The following is an 18,264-nucleotide window of genomic DNA, read 5'->3' as shown; positions in this document are numbered from 1 at the left end:
ACATTGGCCAACATGGAGGGGAGTTTCCAGGCAGAAAAAAACAAACAAAAAGAGAGCTCAAAAACCTGCAGGAGCCGCTTCCTTGAGATGCAGTGTGTATGAGCCCTGAAGCTCCATTCACACCTTATATCCATTTACTGGCGTTTTTTTTTTTTTTTAAGCTTTTTAGAAGTGTATTACAAGTGTTTTACAGCTTCGCGTGATTTTCATTTTTTTTTTTTTTTAAGCCAATAAGAAACACTAGAAGGAGAGGAGAGGAAATTAGGGGTGGAGAGCTGCTATTTGAGCGTTTTAGGAGCATTTTACTGGTCAAGTCAGGGGCTTCTATTGAAGTCCTATAGGGCCAAAAACGCTTTTTAATCTGCCAAAAAGAAGTGCATGTACTTTGAGCTTCATGCGTTTTGCTTCAGGTGACAGACGCTGAGTGTTTTACAAGCTGAAAAATCTGTCAGTTGTGAATGGGGACTAAAGCTAGCAAACACAGCTCATAGTATAATATAAAAAAAAAAAAAAAAAAAAAAAAAAAAAAAAAAGGGGGTAAGAAGATACTGCATCATATCATATGTAGTCACCGTTCGAGTATTCAGACAGCCATGGGTGCTGCGGCTGTCTAAATACAATAACCAGCAAAGGAGATTCCACCATGTTTTAGAGTGGACTTATTGGCCTTTTCGAGCTTTGCTTTAACATTCGATACCAGAGTTTTGTTATAAGATATTCAAAAAAATAAAATAAACCCCACACCACACACACGAACCCTTTTTAAATATAATATTAGGAACAATATGAATCATTTCATCAGTGTTTTGGAGCAAGTCTAATACATTTCTACCTGTGAATGAGATACCATACACCCAACCCCCACAACTTAATTTTGGCTGTACATATTATCTGGGCCAACGGTGCCAACTGTACCCTGACCAAATGAATTATTCTACATTGGCACTGGGGGATTCTTCTATTTAGTTGAAGTTTGGAAGTGAAACACACACACAGTGATGTCAGCCCATTCTCTAACACCATGATCAACAGTGCAAAAACGACGCATTGCTGAAAAGGGAATACTCATGTTTGCCATGAAGACAACTTGCTACCTACGTCTGTATCTGTACAAACAGCAACTCTGAATAACAAATAGAACTCCAGAGTAAAACAGCCATTATGGAAAGCAAACAAGATATTTTTGTACACTTAAAAAAAGGTCACCACTGCCCACTTCCCCCAGAGTTAGCACGACATTAAAAAACAAAAAAAAAACTGAATTTAAAATATTCACCGAGGGGGTAAAGATCCAACTTTAGAATAAGCTACCTAAGTGGATAGCACTAGCAATCCACCACAGAAGGATTTTTTCCCCCACAATTCTTATACACAGAAGATCATCAACCAGGCAGTACAGTGGACCAAGACCACCAAATCGTGTAGTTCTATCACTGCCATGAATGCTTCTAAGGGACTAACTGTTGGGACTTGCAGTGCTTCAAATATTGTGCAGGACATTTCTCCCTCCGATATGAAGTTTGAGCAACCACCTCCGATTACCACAGAGAGCCCCGGACCTCTATTTTGTGAGCTGCTGGTAATCCGACTGTTCCAAGTTAGTAAACCTACACATTAGGTCTACAGAAAATTGAGGGAGGTGTGCATGCGCGGGAGTGACATCATCGCGGCTTCGTCAAATAACAGCGGTGGAGCAGCGAGACCCACCGAGAAGATGGATGCTGCGGACTACAGGGGACAGCTGTGACTTCGCTGGCTCCTGTGTCAGGTAAGTGACACATAATGGACTACTATGCGATGCATAGTAGTCCATTATGCTTTGCCTTTGCATGGAATCAAAGAGGAAGTAAACCCATCACATCAGGGTTTACTTCCTCTTTAAAAGTGGTTGTAAACCATTAGGTGCTTTTTAGACCAGCATAACACACTGGAATGCATCGCATATTAGCACAATTGTGCGAAACGTACCTAAAAACTAAGAATTCTAGCAATACAATCGCTGAAGGCCGCTTCCATCTTTACACATGTGCATTCCAGGTCTACAGACTCCGGCTGTGTGACTGGCTGGAGCCGCAATGACGTCATTCCCGTGCATGTGTGGGGAAGCCGTCATTTACAGCTCAGGACTCTGAAGGAATGGCCCAGGTAGCCGTTCCTTTCAGAGCGCATGTGCCAACGAGGTCATCGGCTGCATATTAATATCTCCTAAATGGCGCATGTTTAGGGGGACATTTTCAGTACCTATAGATAAGGCTTACCTATAGATACAAGTACAAGATTGAGGTTTACAACCACTTTAAACCAGCCACAGAAAAAAATGAATATAGGCCGGTTCAGCAGGTACCTGCTGAGAGTCGATACATCTATGGGCAGTAGAGCTGCATGATTCTGGCCAAAATGAGAATTGCGACTGTTTGCTTAGAAGATAGATCACTATTCTCTCAGCGTAACATCTGTCACATTAAAAACAAAAAATTCAGCTAACTTTACCGTTTCGTTTTTTTTATTCAGTGAAGTGTATTTTTACCCAAAAATTGCTTTTGAAAGACCACTGGGCAAATTCTCTCTCTCATATACATACATACATACAAAATGTCAGAAAGATTTAGACTTTAAGTGGTTAAACTTCCTGCATTTACATGTGGTTAAAAACTTGGCAGACTGCCTGGATTTTCTCTTTACACAGAAGTTTATACCTTTGATCTAAGAAGGAAGTTAGTTACAATGTTTCATGTTAAAAACTTGGCAGACTGCCCAGATGTTTTCTTTTGACAGCTGAGTGAGCAGATAAGTCTCTCCACTTGATGGCAAACTGCAACAAAGATAGTCAGGGGGGTTGAATTGAGTTTTAATGATTAATAGTGCAGCTCTAATGGGCAGGCAGGCTGTACTAAGCAGCTTATCAATTTTTTTTGCATGCGATTCCTGCTGGCGGCTATAGCCACTAGCAGTAAATCGCTTTGTTCTGCCAGCAGAGGGAGGGATACCCCAACACAATAGTACTAAGGGAGGGATACCCCATCAACACAGACTGCGTTGATGGGGGAATCATCTATGACTTGCCTTAGAGGCCCTTCACCCGCTTTAATGCTGTACAATGAATTACATCTTAACTGACCAAACAGAGACAACATTGTCAACAGGCTCCAATTAGAAATCTGCCATAAGAAAACTATAGAATCCTTTGCTTACAACAGAGAAATATTTTAATATAAGAGAACTAGGTACAATAACAGCACCAAACAGATTTTATTTTACTGCAAAAAAAAATAAAAAATTTATAGTGTCACGACGGGCAAGCTGCAAATTCCTATGTAACACACAATGTAAAAATTCAGCCAAGTTCAGCAACAGATTTTAAGTAAAATCCATTGGGAAGCTCTTCGCCCCCCCCACAGACTGACATTAGCGTGGGATGCGTTTAATTTTAAACGAGGTAGAAAATCCTTGACCTTGTCAAGATGGTAAAACACGAAAGGACAAAAAAAATCTGAAGCATTTGAAGGATAATAGCCTTATGATTTAGGTGTTTTGTGCAGTCTACTGACTACTACATATCTAAGAAAAAGGACCTTTTGGTATTAGCAGCTGATGAAACTTCAGTTTGATCATTGCAAACAAAAACGTCTAAAAGCAGAAAAAAGGCAACCACTACAATGTCATTTACAAGCTGCCATCAACACCTATAGTCACAATACACCCATTCACTTAACTGTTCAGCGTCTGCCACCCTTCTCTGCCAAGCCCCGCCACTGGCATCCACCCACAAAAATAAAATTCAATATACTATTGTCATCAAAGCCACCCACAACTCTGCCCCAGCTACATCACCCAAACAGTCTTCGCTGCTTTCAGGATCTTCTGTTCTTCAACTGATTACATAAATAAGCCACATCACTTCTGTCCACTTGAAGACCAGGCCTTTATCTGACACTTGTTTACATGTAAAAATCTGTACTTTTTGCTAGAAAATTAGTTAGCAGCCCCCAAAACAGTATATCTTTTTTAAAACAGAGGCCCTAGAGAATAAGATGGTGGGTTTTGCAATTTTTTGTGTCACATGGTATTCGTGCAGTTGGTTTTCAAACAATTGTTTAAGGAACAAAAATACACTTTTCAAATGTTCTTGGGGGGGTGGGGGGGGGGACAACCCACACACAAAATATATGCCAATTTTTGGCAAAATATAAAAAGAGGTTACCAAAACATGTAAAGAAGACTCTTTTATATATGCACATAATACAGATGACACGAAGGAGGAAACCCTCAGGACCACCATAGAGACCCTCAGGCCAGACAGACCCAGCAGAGGCATATGGATCACTAGATAAAGATACCTTTATATGCGGTTACCTTACAGCAGTAAGGTGAGAGGCTAGAAATCACTCAGGTGTCACATCATTTGAAAGAACAGACACCATTTTTATTTACCCACCCTGGATTGTGAAGGGATACACCAGTCAGTTGCAGAACCACAGAGTGCACAGATTTTTTGACATTTGTTCACAGTTTCTTAATGTGGATCGATGGCATTACAGTCACAGTTCATTGGTGGTATTATAGTTTGTATTATAGTATAGTTGCACTAGTGGTTTATTTTGTTCATTTACTGTGAAGCACTGATCACTTTGAAGATTGTTTATTTTGGGAATGTGTGTAATAAAAAAAAAAAAAAAATAATAATAATAAATATAAATACCGTATATACTCGAGTATAAGCCGAGATTTTCAGCCTCTTTTTTGAGGCTGAAAGTGCCCCCCTCGGCTTATACTCGAGTCATCGCTGTCTGCCCGCTCGATCAGCGTGTCGAGCAGACAGACAGCGGCCATTCTATTCAAAAGCCGCGCCTCCGGCTCCGCCTTCGCCTGTGATAGGCGGAACACTGAATTTCCCAGCAGCCTGTGTTCCGCCTATCACGGACATCGTATCATCCTCGTACTACGGACGAGGATGATACGACGTCTGTGATAGGCGGAACACAGGCTGCTGGGAAATTCAGTGTTCCGCCTATCACAGGCGAAGGCGGCGGCGCAGCTTTTGAACTTTACAATGGCCGCCGACGAAGAGGGCACGGGACGGAGGCAAGGGAAGGCACGGCACGGGACGGGACGGCGGCGGCAAGGCACGGCACGACACGGGACGGATGCAAGGAGGCAAGTCACGGCACGGGACGGAGGCAAGGAGGCAAGGCACGGGACGGAGGCTCGGGACAAAGGTAGGCTGGACACACACACACACACACACACACACACACACACACACACACACGGATGGAGACACACACAGGGATGGATGGATGGATGGATGGAGACACACACACACACAGGGATGGATGGATGGATGGATGGAGACACACACACACAGGGATGGATGGATGGATGGATGGAGACACACACACACAGGGATGGATGGATGGACGGACACACACACACACAGGGATGGATGGACGGACACACAGGGATGGACGGACACACAGGGATGGACGGACACACAGGGATGGACGGACACACACACAGGGATGGACGGACACACACACAGGGATGGACAGGCATGTCTCACCCTCGGCTTATACACGAGTCAATAAGTTTGCCAGTTTTTTTGGGGGTAAATTGGGGGCCTCGGCTTATATTCGGGTCGGCCTATACTCGAGTATATACGGTATATATATATATATATATATATATATATATATATATATATATATATATATATATATATATATATATATATTTTAGGGCTCTACAGTTAAAAAAAAAAAAAAAAAATTAACCCCTTACAGTAGTGATTTGCTTTTTGTACTATAAAAGGACTACATTTTTTATTTTATTTTTTTAAACCCCATTATGTTACTAAACATCTTAGACCTGGTTCACATCTGTTTGTTTTTTTTGCAGAAAGCCACTACAGTTCATTTGCATGGTTTCTTACGGGACACATTCACATCTATGCTTTTTTCAGCCGCTGCGTAATTGGAAAGGGTCAGGGACTTGTTTTTATTTATTTTTTTAAATGCAAAACGGTGCTTTTTTTTGGTTCAATATACTTCAAAGGAGAAGCTGCAGAAAAGCATGTACGGTAATGTGTTTTTGCAGCAATTTGTGTTTTTTATATGCCCAACAAATTGGCCAAAAAATTTAAATAAAAAAAAAAAAAAGCGAAAAAACGCAAGTCTCTGCTAAAATCGTGTGCACAAAGATCAAAAGCAAAACTGCATAGGTGTGTACTGAGCCTTCTGCTGGCCACATGGATCAAATATGTAAAGATGAAACGAGAAAAAAATAAAAAAATAAAAAAAGGGAGGATAGACCTATACCTGTGCGTAACGTACCTTCCTATAAATAAAAAAAAAAAAAGTGTTCCTTCATACACAGTTCCTGAGGACGTCTATGACGAAACGCGTACAACGGAGCTACGCACACTACGTCACTTCCGGTCTGTTGAGCCCGTGGAGCGCAGCTGGAACGCGCGCCGCTCGCCCGCGATTTCACTTGACCGAGGCAGCAATAACTCATAAACGCTAACCACTGTATGGTCTTGACCACCATGCTGCAGCTCAGTTTCAGGGTCTTGGCAATCTTCCTATAGCCTAGGCCATCTTTATATAGAGTAACAAATTATTATTTTTCAGATCCACAAAGTTCTTTGCCATGAGGTGCTGTGTTGAATTTCCAGTGACCAGTATGAGAGAGTGAGAGCGTTAATACCAAAATTTAACACACCTGCTCCACATTCACACCTGAGACCTTGTAATATTACAGAGTCACATGACATGTTGCCAGTGGTTTAGACATTAATGGCTGTGTGTTGAGTTATTTTAAGGGGACAGCAAATGTACACTCTTATACAAGATGGGAGGGGTGTGCTCACTTTTGTGAGATACTAACTGTGTGCGCGTGTGTGCGCGCGCACACACACATCCACCAATGGAAGACCATGAATTTGTATGTCTCAGTAAAAGCTTTGCACATTTAAAAACCCATTCACACAAGCAGCAAGCACTACCACTGATGCACAAAAAAAAAAAGTGCATCATGTAATTTGCTTTTGTCTTATGAACTTGATTGAAATGTCCCAAAATGACATTTAAATCCTATTGGCTACAGTGCAATGTGGTGGGCTGTGTTGCATCACACTTTGATGAAAAAACACTGCATGGCATACTATTTTCCAATGCATGACATCATAAACGCAGTGCTATGAACTGACATAAGGCTTTTTGCTTTATCTATGCATTGGGACTGTCTTCCAAGGCTGCACAGCACAGCTTGTGTGAATAAGCCCTAAAAGTTCAATCAGCATATAAAGCAGAAACTTCACTAGCTGAAAATATCTTGAATTCAAAACGCTTTTCTTGTATAACTAAAAATCAACAAAAAATCTGCTGATGGTAAAGTTTCTATTGCCACTTCTAAGACAAAAAAAAAAAAAAAAAAAAAAAAAACACACATTTGGCATAGTCTATAAAAACTGTTCTATGGTCACAACTGGCCAAACAACTATGTGCTTTTAGCTTGCATGGGGTAAACAGGTATAACCAGTGCCAATGCCCTTTCACCAATTTGGCAGGTAACAGATCTAAAAAAAACATAGCACCAGCAACTCCAGCAGACAGGGTGATAAGCTGTCACCTGTGTGTTATAAATGACAGCCATCTTTTCTTATTGGTGGGAATCGGCACACAGCCACATGTATGCTTTATAGCATGTATACTGTGCATTAAAGTGGTTGTAAACCCTCCCCCACAACTTTGTCCCATGTAAATGCATAAAAAACCCGAATGAACACTGCTTGTAAATATCTCCTTACTTGCTTAGTATTGTTGTAATCCTTTTTGTGCTTTAGAATGACGTCACTGAGCATGCCCAGATCTCCCCTGATTTATGGCACACTCTCTATGTGCTTATCTATCTGTTATCAGGACTTCCTAGGCACACCACTGAAATCCCAGGAGACTTCATAATCACTCAGAGCTTCCTCCTACACACCATGTGACCACACATGCAGTGTAAAGCAGTGCATAAGACTGCAGTAAAGCTGTCCCATCAGCCGAAGCCGATAGGACTCACACAGGCAAACACTAGATGGAAATACTAAATACTAGGAAATAAAACAAGTCAGCTATGAACAGGGAAGCAGGGTTGCCATAGAAACATTGGATTGAGAAGGAGGCTTGGTCAACAGTACAGGAAGTGCTCAATGTAAGGGCGGAAATACACTCCACAATACTTAAGATGGTGCTGCCTTACCCCTGGAAACAAGTTTTTGAAAGTTTCTTTTAAACAGTAAGTAATATGTGATTTGGGGTGGATTACAGTGGATATAGTTTGCAAATTAATTATAATGGACTAAATGAAAAGCAGCATTAGAGTGGGAGAGTTTACTTCCTCTTTAAGGAACAATCGTAACACATTTGATATTTTTTTTATATTGAAGCACTTCAGCTCCGAAAGGTTTACCCCCCTTCATGACCAGGCCATTTTTTTACGATATGGCACTGCGTTACTTTAAAAACAGACAATTGTGTGGTCGCGACACTGTACCCAAACAAAATGCAAGTTATTTTTCACAAAAAAAAAAAAAATGGGAGCTCTCTCTTGGTGGCATATGATCACTGTACCCAAACAAAATGTTTTTTCCCACAAAAAAAAAAAAAAACATCTCTCTTGGTGGCATTTGATCACCTCGGCAATTTTTATTTTTTGGGCTAAAACAAAATAAAAAAAACAAACGACAATTTTGGGGGGGGGGGGGGGGGAAAGTTTCTTCATCAATTTAGGCTAAAATGCTACATATTTTTTTTTTAATTTATATATATATATATATATATATATATATATATATATATATATATATATATATATATATATATTGGTTAAAGCAAAAATCATCAAAAACGCACTGGACCCCAGGACAGAAGAAGAAAAAAAAAAAAAAAAAATGGAGGTAGTAAAGGCATCCGAAAATGCATCAAAAAGCACTGGAGTATGCTTAAAAAAAAAAAAAAAAAGGAGGCGCAAAATTGCACATGCAGAAACCATCCGGAACAGATGTGGAGGGCGTTTTTGTCATGCGAACAGGCACTTATGCTTCAAACCAATACTAGGAGGTAATCTCTACTGCACTTTCCTCACATATCCATGTTTACATCTTCCTCCATCGTGTTGGTTACATTTTTTGCAGAACAGAAGCCCTTGGAACCAACTTTATACATTGTTTCTGTTCACACTGGTGAGCAGGAATCTCTTCCTACAATGGTTCTTTTGTTGCAATTTTGTTTGATAATTCAGGACATCACTCTTTGGAAGTTGTAGCTACCTCTCTACATTGGAGTCACAATACTCCATATTTTAGGCCTGGTTCACACCTATGCATTTTTTCAGTGCATCTTCAGTTCAGCAAAAACGCACTACAGTCAATTTACCATGAGATCTAATGGGCCACATTCACATCTGTGCATTTTCAACTGGTGCGTCTATAGGACAGGTCAGGGACTTCTTTGCCCGCAGGATGTTGCGTTTTTGGTTTCATAGACTTAAATGGAAGTGCAGCAGAAATGCATCTAAAATGCAGTGCTTGCGTTTCTGCTGCTATTTTTCTGGTTTCTCCTGCATGACAGCACATATCTTCCATCAATGGAATTGTACCAGTGATGTAACTTTCAAATTAAAATTTAAAAAAATAAAATAAAAATTACCGACTGACCCTAGACACACAAGGTCAAAACTATTAATTATTGACAACCAACGTCAATTTCCACTATGATAAAAAATAGGCAAACATGAAATGTAACACAAGGCCACAGGGAAGGGAAAAAAAAAACAAAAAACAAACAAATTCTGTTAACAAGGCCGCACAAAACAGGAGCAATAAGACAACTTTTCTATCACACAGCTTGATTCATACACCTTTAATGTGCTCGTGATAACATATCTCCGATCAGTGCTGCAACCAAGTGCTTCTAAAGCCAAAAAGGTAAAAACCTTCCAACACCCCTTCACAAGAGGCGCAACATGTTTCGCGTAGTCCGATTCCTCGGCGTACACTTACCTGCATTCCAGGTAAGATATACCACAAAGAGAGCTACAAACAGAGAACCAAAGTCCATAAAATAAACATCAGCTGGGTATGTACTTAAAGTGGTTGTATACTCAATTTTTTAACTTTTACCTACAGGAAAGCCTATAATAAGGCTTACCTGTAGGTAAAAAAAAATATCTCCTAAACCTGTAAGGTTTAGGAGATATTCCCCCTCGGTATGCGCTGCTGACTGCAGCGGCGCATGCGCACAAGGGGATTCTCGGCCTGAAAATCCGGCAGTGTCCGGCCGGCCGGAATGAAATCTCCCGTGCGCATGCACGGGAGTGACGATATCGCGGCTCCGGCCATTCACAGCGCCGGAGCCGCGATACCCGGAAGAAACGCTGAGGAAGCATGTCAGCTCCCTCGGCATGGATCGGGCCAGATGTCGGGGCCTCGTTCTAAGGTAAGAATTTCATAATGAGCTAGTATGCGGTGCATACCAACTCATTATGCCTTTTGCTTTGCAAGTTAAAAAAAAAAAAAAAAAAAATGTGCGGGTTTACTACCGCTTTAAACCTAAAAAGGTATGGGTGGCAGCATGTAAGACAGATCCATTTATTTGTGAGCAATAAACATCACAGCCAACCCTCCAGGGGTCACAGATAAGTATCAGACAGAAAGTGAATATAGGACTAAGCCATCCCCACAAAGTCTATATACACTAGGGATCGACCAATATCGTTTTGTCGGTACCGATATTTCAGGAACCTCTCAGGCCGATACTGTCTGCAGAAATGTTTTTAATTTTGTTATCACTATTATTGCTGTCAAAGGAATGTAGACATCCCTTGTAACAGTAATAGGCAGGGACAGGTACTCTTTATGAAGAGATCGGGGTCAATAAGACCCCAAACCCCTCCTCTGCACTTGAAAGTATTTGAAACGTCAAGATCAGAGTTTTTGATGCCAGATCTTGGACAGTAATCCGGGGAAGTGATGTCATGATATCGCTTCCGGGTTACTAGATCCGAGACATGAATAAAGCATCGGCTTTGTTCGGGTCTTTGGCCAGCCGGTTGCTCAGGCCTCCCGGTGGGACGGAAAGCAGTGGGGGGGGGGGGGGGGGGAGGTTGAAATAAAAGCCGAGCGACAGCTGTTATTACAATAAAGCCAACCGTCCACTCTAAAGAACGATACCGGGGTGATGCCGGTGTTACGTCAAAAAATGTCCGCCTATCGAATACTGTCCGCCCCGTACTGCGCAGGTGCGACGCTTGCGCAGTACGGAGCACAAGAAGATTCAGAAAATCTCCAAAGATGAATGGCGCCTGCGTCGTGAGTCCAGGTGCAAGCCCCACCATCCAAGTGGACATAAAGCTGCACATAGTTAGAGGGGACAGCCTTGCTTCACTTGGCTCTTTTATATTCTGACTATGTCCACTTGGATGGTGGGGCATGAACCTGGACTCACGGCGCAGGCGCCGTTCATCTTCGGATATTTTCGAAATCTGCTTGTCATGTTTACTGCGCATGTGCAGTACACAGCGGACACTATCCAACAGGGGACAGTATTTGACAGAGCACCGGCAGCTGCATGCATCACCTCGGTACAACCCCTTCAATCAATAATATCGGTCTAGTTTGCGACCGATACAGATTTTTCAGAAAATGCTGATAATCGACCTGCAATAACCAACCTTACCGATAACAGGTCGATTCCTACTATATACACACACACACACGCAAATGCCAATATAGGGGACCACCAGGGCAGCAATCCAAACCACAGCTAAAGCTTAATTATTTAAATCTAAATACATTCCCCTCCCCCGCCCGGGTCCTCAGCCGCTCATAGATGGGTCAAATGCTTTACCGGCTGAGATTCGAACCATCTATGGTCAAGCAGTTTGTCTCCATCAATTAACACGGGTACAATCAAATTTTTCACATATGATTACTGCCAATGGCTATAGCCACTAGCATTGATCATTGTGTTCTGTCAGGAAGGCTCCCCATGCCCCCCGCCAGCAGAACACAATAGCTTTGAGGGAGAAATTGAAAAGATTTTCTTTCCGGCCACAAAAAGAAAATGGAATGATCTAAGGCTTGCAGGCTCAACACAAGAGCACATAGAAAACCGTTCCCTGTGTAGCCTGTTCACAACACTGCCATGAGATGCAATGCTCTGCATAGACCTCAGGTGCCATTTTGTGACAATTCAATAAAGTAAATGAAAAAACAAAACATACAATGCACTGTAAATACAAACCGCCCCTATACCCAGTAAAGCAGTGCGTAGGCATTTTAGCGTATGAGTGGGAGTGAATGAAATCCTTTACTTCCTTATCACACTTCAGGGTTATGAAGCTGAAAGCTACAAAACGCTCAATATTAACCTCTAAATGCCGCCTCCCTGCAGACCTATAAGCGAGCTTTACCAGCCAGGAGATAGCGCAGAATCTGCATCACGTGGCTGCTATTATTGGCTCTCAGCGGACACATGATCAGGGGCCGTCCTGGTGACTCCTGAACAGAAGCTGTGATCGAGAGCTGTCAGAATGCTGGGCGCACACTCCCATCACACAACCTCATGCCACCAGGCACATTGGGCATCATTTGCATTTGCTTTGCTCTTTGAAGAGCAATCCACATTTGGATCACTTTTCAGAGGCATTGTCGGTTTTAGTCCCGTAAATGCTGGACCATGGTGCTGCAACAGTTTGCACTGTGCAGGGTTGCAGTGTGGCCCTTGGGGGTGCAATTCCTGCTGTGATTATTCATGCAGCAGGGGGGAGGCTGACCAGCAGGAATTATACCCCCTGTTGCAGTAAAAACAAAAAGGAGTAAAATTCCTGCAACACACCCAGCTGCTGCTTTTTTTTAACTAAAAGGAGAGGTCGCTGAGCAGCAGGAACAATGTGACTCAACTGCAGGATATTACCACCCCCAATGGCTAGTATAAACAAACCCCAAATGTGTGGGGGCTGAGCAGTGAAGCCCACCTTTCTTGCTGCCACATATATGCATTACACAGTTCACACATTGCTCCTAAATACGATGGGGGGGGGGGAGCCTGAATTTCAGCAGAAAACAATGGCGCCTTATTCCCTTAATCACAGCTAGCGAATTAAAACATGCGTTTTATTCACATGACACGTATACAGCAACCCATTGATTTCAATGGTCTGCCCTACATGTGGCAAAGTAACTCAAGGAGCTTTTTCCCCAATTTGTGAGTTCACCGCGTCTTGGCGTGTTGTTTGCTTTTCTGTGTAACAAAATGCGTGTTTTCTCGTTTGGGGTGCCATTCACAACTAATGCCACAGCAAGCGCTAAACGCATTTTTGTGAACGGAGCCTTAGGCTTCATACACACCATTGCGCTTGTGGTGTTATTTTTTAATGGCACGCCAAACGTGACTGGCAGACACACATTTTATTGCGGCCCAAACGTGCATTACAAAAACACGCGAAGCTCGCTGCCAGGATAAGCGCCGCCGATTTTGTGACATGCAAGTAAATGAGCTGCCCTATGCTGCTGCCTGCACATGGGCATCACGCAACCCTAATGCATTCAATATGAATGGCACAACAACACGCTAAGGCCTGCTTCACACAATCAGATGAGACTTCATCGTAACAACAGAAATAACATTATTCTGTATGGTGCCCGATCACATCAATGCCGCACAATGCGCTTTTGGAAAATGTAGGTGGCTACTTTGGCGACGTTACAGTGCCATTTTGACTCCACAGACTTCAATAAAAATGTATCAAAAATGAATGTAAAATACATGCACGCATTTTTGGTTGTTTTATGTATAAAATATCCTTCTGAAAAAAAATAAAATAAAAAAAAAATAACGTTTGAAAAACGCGTCAGTACATGCACTGTCACACTACAAAATGGCACTAAAAATTGTCTCACACTACTGTGATACGATTTGCAGTGTGGCTTTTGGTTGCACCTATATATTATAGGGTGCTGCACTTATTTGATTTTGTTTGCATTTTGGTTTACATATTTTATGAGGCCAAATTACACCGTAAATCGCATCAAAGTAGTAGCGGGCCCTTCCTTAAAGATGCATCGCAGATGCGCTTCATTGATATGAACAGACACCATTAGAAGCAATGCAAGTTCCATTGTCATGCGTTTCAGTGCGACTCAAATTGCATCAATGTGAACCGGGACTTAACTCAAGGTGGATTTGACAAAGATCTGATGCTGTTTCTATGCAGTGTACCCGCGGTTTTGGCTCGGATTGCTCGCTCTCTCGTAGACTTAAAACTAGAAAGCGCACAAAAATTGTTGCATGCTGCATCTTTGGTGCGCTTTCAGAATTCACAACACAGCCGTGCGATCTAATAGAAGTTTACTGTAAAGTGCGGGGCTACCGTGCAGAAACGCGGCGGTGTGAAAGCGGACTAAGACCCGAAACGTGCGACTACCCTACACGATGGGGCAGTCTGTACGTTCCCTCAATGCACAGCAGAGGTGTGAATGGGCCCCTAATTTCACCCAACATTTACCTCCCTCTAATGAGATCCAATGAGTTTTAGGAGAATAGTTGGTGAATGTTGGGTAAATCCATGTATAAACCCCTCCCCTAATATAAATGACGTCAGATCGGGTAGAATGTGAGGCCCCGTGTCCCCAATAGGAGGAAATCCTATCGGGGACCCCCCTGAGCACCCCGAATATTCTTCCCCGGGCCGGATGTAGAGTCGGAATGTGATCGGTGTACAGGACACGAGGAGCCCCCCGGGACTGTCCCCAGAGATCCCCTCCCCCCCGATCGTACAGGCCCCCGGGCTCTCCGCACCTCCCCCATCGCTCACCGTATACTCGCTGATCCCGGCGGGCCCCGCTCCGCTCACACCTTCACTCCCGATCTCCGTACTGCGAAGCTCAGCGCCCCCTCCGGAGTGTCAGCCGGGCAGGATCCGCGCAGTGTCCGCCATTTTGTGCTCCGCCTCCTCCGCTTCCTTCCTCCGTTCAGTCCCGGTGCTGAGGCCCAGGGAGCCGCCTCACTGTGGGCCGAACACCATGTCCCGGGAGGTGTCTGTGTCCCCGGTGATGTGCGGCGGCGGCTCTACGGATCTGGACGGATCACTCCTCCTTCTCGGACACAGCGGCCGCGCACGGTCCTGTCAGGGCGACACGGGCTCGCTTTTAGCCGGAGCGGAGAAAGAGGACGAGATCTCGGGTTGGATCGCAACTCATCGCACGTGTGGGGGCGATATTACACCGGCAATAAGAGACTGGGCGCCGCGATCGTTACGCCGGAATTCACCCCGAGCCGCTGTACGGCGCTGCCAGGACCTGTGGTGCAGCGCTACCGGGGTCGAGTGAAACTCCAGATACTCAGGGGGCGGAGCCAACTCAGCTTACACGCTTCTGAGCGAGCTGGAGGGGACAATACACGAGAGCACCGAGAGATCGGATCGGCCGATCTCTGAGAGACGTAGCATTGTGTGTCACAGCAGTATGACTGCTCACTTCTTGCTGTACTAGAGTCCCCAGTTCAGGACCCAACCAGCACACTAGCTGCATGGAGTTTGCCCCCTTCCTGCCCAGGACAATTTGCAGCTGTCACACTGTACCCAGACTACATTTTTATCATTCGCTTCCCACAAATAGAGCTTTCTTTTGGTGGTATTTGATCACCACTAGAGTTTTTCTTTTTTGCTAAACAAATTAAAAAAGACCGAAATTTGTTTCTGTTGTAAAATTAAATTTTCTCCTTCACTGATGGGCACTGATAAGGTGGAACTGATGAGGCGGAACTGATATGTAGAATTGATTGGCACTGATGAGGCTGCACTGATATGTAGAATTGATGGGCACTGATAGGCAGCACTGACAGGCATTACTGATTGGCACTTTGATGGGCACTGATTGGGATTGTGATGGGCACCTCTGATGGGGGCTGCGCTGATAATCAATGTGCTGATTATCAGTGCAGACCCCCCCCCCCCCCCCCCCAACAAGAGAGCCATGGATTAGATCTCCCTATCAGTGCAAACCGAGGAAAACTACTTCCTGGTTCATATTGTGATCAGATGTGATTGGTCACAGCTGATCATGCAGTAAAGAGCCTCCATCAGTGGCTCTTTACCACAATCGGCGAAATGCGGTGTGTCAAAGTGACACACCACACAACCGATCGCCACGCTGCGCACCCCCCGCGGGCTCACGCTGGCTTGTTATAAAGCTAGCCATCATATGATGCCCAGTCAGGAGAACTGAACTACTTCCTGGTCATCATTCTGCTATAGGCTGGGTGGGAAGTGGTTAAAATGGTAGTAAAGTTAGTTTCTTTAACCACTTCAATACCGGGCCTATTCTGGAATTCATCTCCTACATGTAAAATCATAATTTGTTTGCTAGAAAATCACTGAGAACCCCCAAACATTTTATATATATATATATATAAATGTTTTAGCAGAGACCCTAGGGAATAAAATGGGGGTCGTTGCCATTTTTGACGTCATACGGTATTTGTGCAGCAAATTTTTAAACGTAATTCTTTTGGAAGAAAAAACACTTTCATGAATAAAAAAAAAACAGCAAATTTAGTCTAATTTTTTTGTTTAATGTGAAAGATGATGTTAGGCCAAGTAAATAGATACTTAAGATGTCACGTTTTAAAATTGCGAACACTAAACAAAAAAAACCACGCCTCTCTATTGAAATGCATTGAAAATGCAGCAAGAATGTATGAATAACGCACCATTGTTACGTTTTTGAGTCACATGACCTATGAAAAACATGCCATAAGCATGGTAAAATCATGTGTGTTTTCAACTCTATTATCGGCACCCTTTTCTCTATTTGCAAATTGCAGAAAATACACAATTTTCAGGCACCGAAATTTCAGTGCATCTCTACGAGCCCTTTTACAGTGCCATCGCTTGGATGTCGGTGGTAAAGCGCCGCTAGTTTTAGCGGCGCTTTTCGGGTGCTAGCCTTGTAATTGAAAAAAAGCATGACAGGTCCTCTAATGGGCGGAAGTGACGTTTTGACGTCAATTCCGCCCTGCTACAGTATGGAGACGGGGGGGGGGGCCCCCATCTTCCCCTCACTCATCTCCATACACAGCCACGGACAGGTCCCGATCGCCTCCGCCGCTCGCGACGGCTCTGATAAGCAGCGGGAGAGTGGAGGGAGGGGGGGTGGCATAACAGTGATCCCGCAGCGAACCCGCCGCAGAGACCACCATTATCATAAACAGGACTGCCTTCTCTAAAGATGGATACCTCGGTTGTGGCAGCAGCTGCTGCTTTTACTGAGATATCCATCTTCAAACTGCCGACGTAAGAGTACATGAGCCGGTCGGTAAGCAGTTAAACATTTTTACAGGTTACCAATTTAGGGTTAGAGGAGGTTTAGTGCTAGAATTATTGCTCTCTAAGACCCCTTTCACACCAGGGCGTTTTGCAGGCGCTATAGCGTTAGAAATAGCGCCTTCAAAAAAGCTGCACCATTGTAGTGTGAAAGCCCAGAGGGCTTTCACACTACAGTGGTGCGCTGGCAGGACGTCAGGGAAAAGTCCTGCCAGCAGCTTCTTTGAAGCGGTGAAGGAGCAGTGTGTTTACCGCTCCTCCACCGCTGCTCCCCATTGAAATCAATGGGGCATCGCTGTAATACCGGCGGCAAAACGCCGCTATTGCGGCATATTGCCGGCGGTTTTAACCCTTTCTCGGCCGCTAGCGGGGGTAAAAGCGCCCCGCTAGCGGCCGAAATGCACCACAAATCCGACGGTAAAACGCCGCTAAAAATAGCGGCGTTTTACCACCCACGCTATGGGCAGTGTGGTGTGAAAGGGGTCTTATGTTCGCAGCGATAATTCACATGTATGGTTTGAACACTGTTTACATATGTGGCTGTGACCTACGCATGCGTTCGCTTCTGCGTCCGAGCAGCACTTTAAAAAAAAATTTTTTATTTTTTTACTCTTTCTCTTTAAAATTTGTTAAAATTTGTTTGATACATTTTATTCCTATTACAAGGAATGTAAACATCCCTTTTAATAGGAATAGAGCATGACAGGTCCTCTTTATGGAGAGATGTGGGGTCTGTAAGTCCCCACATTTCTCCTCCAGGCTGGAAAGCCTGAGATAAAAAAAATCTCAGGCTTTCCAGCTAAAAAAAGTAAGTGTTTACCTCTGCTGGCACCGGAAGAGATGTCATGACGTCTCTCTCCGCGGGTCATAGAGATGGCCAGAGACTATTTGGTC

General features: G+C 43.7%; 1 protein-coding gene across 14 annotated transcripts in view; it reads right to left on the bottom strand.

Moving 5' to 3' along the window:
• The window catches only part of NCOR1 (nuclear receptor corepressor 1), a 198,390-nt gene extending 183,020 nt beyond the window's left edge, over window positions 1-15,370 (bottom strand). For 8 of the 14 annotated variants that reach the window (XM_077480286.1, XM_077480291.1, XM_077480294.1 and 5 more), the window contains exon 1: window positions 14,863-15,369. The gene's annotated coding sequence lies outside the window, so the exon portion shown is untranslated. Of the gene's footprint in view, window positions 1-14,862 lie in introns of all 14 variants that reach the window. The other 6 variants (XM_077480298.1, XM_077480300.1, XM_077480299.1 and 3 more) reach the window with 2 other exon arrangements.
• Between the last annotated feature and the right edge of the window lie 2,894 nt (window positions 15,371-18,264).

Source organism: Lithobates pipiens, unplaced genomic scaffold, assembly GCF_037356315.1.
Source record: "Lithobates pipiens isolate NorthernLeopardFrog02 unplaced genomic scaffold, aLitPip1_a1.2 Scaffold_16, whole genome shotgun sequence".
In the NCBI taxonomy this organism is placed as follows: Eukaryota; Metazoa; Chordata; class Amphibia; order Anura; family Ranidae; genus Lithobates; species Lithobates pipiens.
The sequence above is the reverse complement of the archived record's forward strand: the minus strand, read 5'-3'. Positions and strand labels throughout refer to the sequence as shown.